Raw genomic sequence first — 5655 nt, 5'->3', positions numbered from 1 at the left:
TGCCAGATCGATAACCCCAATGCCAGATCCATGGTTTCTTTCCTTGAAGCAGAACCTCGGTATCGTATCAGTGTTTGCTCTCCCTGCTGAGTCATCTCTCGCAAATCGTGGTTGCCAGAACCATTGTAGCTTTCCTCAGCAGCAGGCTTCCAATGCCATTCTTTTCCCGATCAGAGTCTCGGTATGGCCAGAACACCGCATGGCTAGTCATCTCCCCACAGAGTTCATTGTGGTGTGTATCTCCAGCAGCCTGGCCAGAGCCCAGAGGATGGTAATCATTTCCCCAGCAGATCCCCTTGCCTCGGCTTGGCATTCTACCCAGCATTTTGCATCCCTGCATGTAGAATCATATTGCATTGCATCCTTCCAAATCGCGTAGCATTTCCATTTTCATGGAGCATTACGCCATTGAAAAATTCAAACATACGCATTGTAAGCATAAAACATTCTCGGTATCCCAAGTGATAAGCTAGAAGTTGTTTCCAGTACTCAGACTGAAGATTGTTCATGACTTACCTTCGTTATCCCCAGCAAGTGTCATTGGCCCATGCGCCGCCTCTATCATCATTCTCTATCTCTGCCGATACTGACAGGCATGAATGTTCCGGTATCCAGACCGAAGTGGCGTTCAGGCCAGTTTTCCGATATTCAGATCGAAGAAGTTTCCGACGATCGGGTCGATGCAACTTGTGGCGTTCAGGCCAGTGTTCCGATATTCAGATCGAAGTGGCATTCAGGCCAGTTTTCCGGTGTTCAGACCGAAGTGGCATTCAGGCCAATGTTCCGGTATCCAGACCGAAGTGGCGTTCAGGCCAGTTTTCCGATATTCAGATCGAAGAAGTTTCCGACGATCAGGTCAACGCAACTTATGGCATTCAGGCCAGCTTTCCCAGTATCCAGACCGAAGTGGCATTCAGGCCAATGTTCAGGTATTCAGACCGAAGTGGCATTCAGGCCAGTTTCCCCAAGTTCAGATCGAAGTCATCTCCAGTATTCAGACTGATGAGCGGCATTCAGGCCATGGTTATTTCTGTGTTACCATTTATTTTGGTATCCAGGTTAGCATTCTTTTTCGGTATTCAGACTGACTCTCACCGTACCAGACGGATTCTTCTTTCAAGGAATTGTTACTTCACTTCACTTCAGTGCAAATTTTTGGGCTTCTATTGTATTCAATCCCTTGATACCTCGAAAGTGCGAAAGCCGCCGCTATCTTCTTTTCGGGTCCCCAGTTGATTGAATAGGGGCAGCTGAACACCCCAAAATTTGCCCTCCTCATTCATGCATTCACTTTTTAGGTCATTTAGCATTTCATGCTATATTGCACCGCGTCAATCAGAATTCGCTCCAAGAAGCTCGAACATCATCCAGGACACTTTGTGGGTTCTACTTAGACGGTCAGTCAACGCAAGGAATAGACTTGAGGTACTACCAACAGGTCTAATTGGGGCCTATTCACCGTGCAAATTGCCAGACTTGAAGAAGCAAGAATCGGCTGATGAGCTGTCATGCTCGCTAGGCGAGCAGATGCTTTGCCTAGCGAAGAACACTGTCATGCTCGCTAGGCGAGCAGATCCTTCGCTAGGCGAAGGGCGCGCATTTCAAAAAATATCAGAAAGCTTTGGGCCTTAGCTGACCTCATCCCAAGCCCATTACCCACGAAATCAGTCTATAAATACTGAAGTTTCAGTAGAGGAAGACACTGGGAGTTACACTGGGAGAACCACGGGAGAAAGATCTTGAGAGAAGGAGACCTAGGAATTACTCTGCAGCAACCTTCAGGCAGCTCTGAGGAGTTCACTCCGATTCACACGCTCTTTTGCCTCCGCCTCACGCAAACCTAACAGAGCTTTACAAATCCAGCCGCGCCGTTCGATCGATCTCTCTCATCAGGTATGCCTTTGTTCCTACTACTTTACGCCTTGAATTTGAATATTATGAATGTATGAGGTAACATCAGGTGTTGCCCACGGGTTTATGTTTGTGTATAAATATATGAACAATGCATCGAATGTTTTAATAATTTCGTTTCTGAGATGAATTCCATAGGGTTTGGAGTCCTTAACATCGTGCAGGTATCAACGAAAAATCCAAAACCCGCAGGCCCTCGCTAGCCGCTTCGCTAGGCGAGCCTGTAGCAAAGCTTCGCTAAGCCTTCGCTAGGCGAAGCAGTTGCGAACGTGACAATATTCGTTTTTTTTTGTTCTCTTTATTCTAACCTGTCTTGTGTTTCCATGGCATTGTTTTCTCTTGATTTCATCCTGCTGTTCTAACCCTTTGTCGAGTTTTGTGAGGGCTCACATGGCTTTTGCAGAGACACTCGCGTGGTTTCCCACTTTATTTGTGGGGTACCCCCTGGAGTTTTATTCTGATTATTCGTGTTGACTGAATTCCTTTGACGGTCCAGCTAGAGAGATTTCAGGGTTTCTTGCTCCTTTAACTGTTATAGCTTCGGATCTTTATCCGTGTGGTAATTTTTCCCTTTCTCGTACTTTATCGCTTTCTTAGCTGGAAGACCTCGATATGAGGCAATGTTTGAGCCCCTTGGTGGCATTTTACTTTGAGATACTTGTTTTGTGTTTTGTATTCATATCCCCACATGTAACGCGGTTCCTTCGTCAAGGACTGCCCGTTTGCCCTCGCGCATCACAAACCCTAAAACCCATAACACACGTTTACTCCTTCTACTACAGGTGAGTAAGTCTCCAAAGGTCGAGCATCCGGTAGATTGCGTAGTAACGTCGTTCATCCAAAACCCATTCCATGACCCCGTAGTTAGCCGAACTACGGCTTGCTCTGATTCTCATTCCAGATGAGATACGTAGGCATAAGACGCGATGTCTTAGCGAGCACACTAACCCCCGACCCGTAGGTCAGCCGAGCTACGAAGACTCTGATTCTCATATTCAGATGAGATACGTATGCAGTGGATACGACATCCGTGCGAGTCATTTCTCTTAACCTTTTAGTAAATAGTACATTAGGTAAACTCACACCCTTTAGACAAAAACTACAAAAGTGGATCCCGTAGAGTACTACGGATGCGTAGGGGTGCTAATACCTTCCCTTCGCATAACCGACTCCCGAACCCAAGATTTGGTTGCGAGACCCCGTCTGGTCCTTTCCTTTTTTCAGGTTTACTTCGAGCGTTTCCTTTCCCTCCTTTGGGATGAATAACGCACGGTGGCGACTCTTCTATCATTCTCTTTCGCCGGTTGTTTTTTCGCACACTGTATTTTTCAGGTTGCGACAACAGGGTTCGATTTCTTCTCTCAGATACACCATTCCATTGGGGTGTTCCAGGAGGAGTAAGTTGGGATAGGATCCCACACTCTTTCAGATGGTCATCAAACTCTAGGCTTAAATACTCACCACCTCGATCTGATCGAAGAGTTTTAATATTCTTACCTAGTTGGTTTTGTACTTCATTCTTGAATTCCTTGAACTTTTAAAAGGACTCTGATTTGTGTTTCATTAAATACACATAACCATATCTACTAAAATCATCAGTAAATGTGATGAAGTACTAAAAACCTCCTCTGGCTTGTATGTTTAGTGGTCCACATGCATCAGTATGTATGAGGGCCAAAAGATCATTAACTCTTTCACCTTTTCCTGTGAATGGAGACTTTGTCATCTTTCCAATTAAACAAGATCTGCATGTCTCATATGATTCATAATCAAAAGAGTCCAAGAGTCCATCCTTATGGAGTTTGGAAATTCGTTTCTTTTTTATGTGGCCTAATCGACAATTGATCGGGAAAATAGCAAGTGTACTATTTTACCGATGTAGTAATAAAAGGAATTATCCTGAGTATCGATCTCGAGGACTGCGTAGGAACTATCAGTGTTGATAATGATTCAATTAAACAAAATAACCTTAGGTTGGTAAGTGAAGAGTGAATTTGCTTTGTAAAATATAAAGGCAAAATAGAGATTTTTGAATGCAGAAACGTTAAACATGCTAGATCAAGGGTGTATGAATTGCTCTGAAATAAACTTAATCCTTATTTTATGATATCTATGTTCGAATGATTCAATATGGTTCTCAAGAGAAGTTTCCCCTAATTCCTTAGCCAGAAACCATTAACATTCAATTTTAAATCCCAATTCCTTAGCCATTCAAAAGAATATTAATCCCATGTATGAATATCAAGAATTTTCCATCATCACTATTAGATCCTCATTCCTAAGAGAAATTAGCGATGTTGTTATACACATAGTGATAAAGGGATTTGTCAGACCTCCTTTACCTCCAATTCAATACCTAATTTTCCAATACGGCAAGCATTACACTCGTGCTATAACAAATTGATTTCATAAAAACATAGACATTCATAACATTGTAGGAAAAAGGTTCATTACAAAAGCAATTCAGGGACACCCCCCTAGCATTGGGGGGTTTAGCTCATGATAATATTCAAAGAAGGTACAAATATAAGATTAGACATTACAAGAGATTAGATAGCTTCGATCTTCAATTGCTTCCGCGCTTGATGATCTCCGTTCTCCAAAAATCTTGATTCTCTCGTCCACTCTGTTCCGTCCTTTGTTTGTCCTTCCATTAGGTCTAAATAGTGTGGTACACATTGCAGCCAGGCCAAAAAGTCAAAAATGCCCTCCGGGATCACTTACATGAGTGAAAACAAGAAATCAGAAACTTCAGCGCACCTGCCAACACGGGCCGTGCCAGGCAACACGGCCGGCCGTGTCAGCCCCCTGGTTTTTGTATGGGAAAAAGGTTTTCTTGCAGCACGGGCCGTGTCAGGAGACACGGGCCGTGTTTGGCTCCAGGAATTTCCTTCTATTTTTATTTCTTTTTCTTTCACTCTTCCACTGTTGCCTTGGCACTTCCGACTCTTCAACTACTTCTGAAACATGCACAATACCATGGAAACGACATAAAACGCATCTAAAAACTTAAATTAACACCAAAAGCAAAATAAGCATAAATCTACTCAACTATGAAATACTTAAAATTTAAACACTAAAACTCAAAATAAAGGGTTACCACATTGATGAATTTTGGCCGAGAACATGATGAAAATCAAGTAAAATGGTGACCGATCAACAATGCCAAAGGTAAGTTGGATTTAACTCATTAGGTTTCATTCTTTTAGTATTAATGTTATAAATAGACATTTCAAGATCAAGGACATATAGTCCATTGTTCATTTATGCAATAGCATAGAATATATCATTCAAATAAATGCAACAATTATTCTTTATTATAAATGAAAAACCAAACTAGTCCAAACAAGAAACGGAAATAATATTCCTGCTAATTGCAGGTACATAATAACAGTTCTCTAACTAAATTATTAAACCACTAGGTAAAGTCAATACATAAGTTCCTACGGCTAAAGCAGCAACCTTTGCTCCATTGCCAACTCGTAGGTCAACTTCACCTTTTGCCAAATCTCTACTCCCTTTTAGCCCCTGCACATTTGTACAAATGTGAGAACCGCATCCAGTATCTAATACCCATGATGCAGAAGTAGATAAATTAATTTCAATAACAAAAATACTTGAAGTTGAAGTCTCTACTCTATTCTTCATATCTTCCAGGTACTTTGGGCAGTTTCTCTTCCAGTGTCCGGTCTTACCGCAATGGAAGCAGGTGCCTGCCTTTGCTATGCCCCCACTAGGTTTCAA

The sequence above is a fragment of the Lathyrus oleraceus genome, chromosome 7 (assembly GCF_024323335.1).
Source record: "Lathyrus oleraceus cultivar Zhongwan6 chromosome 7, CAAS_Psat_ZW6_1.0, whole genome shotgun sequence".
NCBI classification, from domain to species: domain Eukaryota; kingdom Viridiplantae; phylum Streptophyta; class Magnoliopsida; order Fabales; family Fabaceae; genus Lathyrus; species Lathyrus oleraceus.
Note: the sequence above shows the minus strand (reverse complement) of the source record.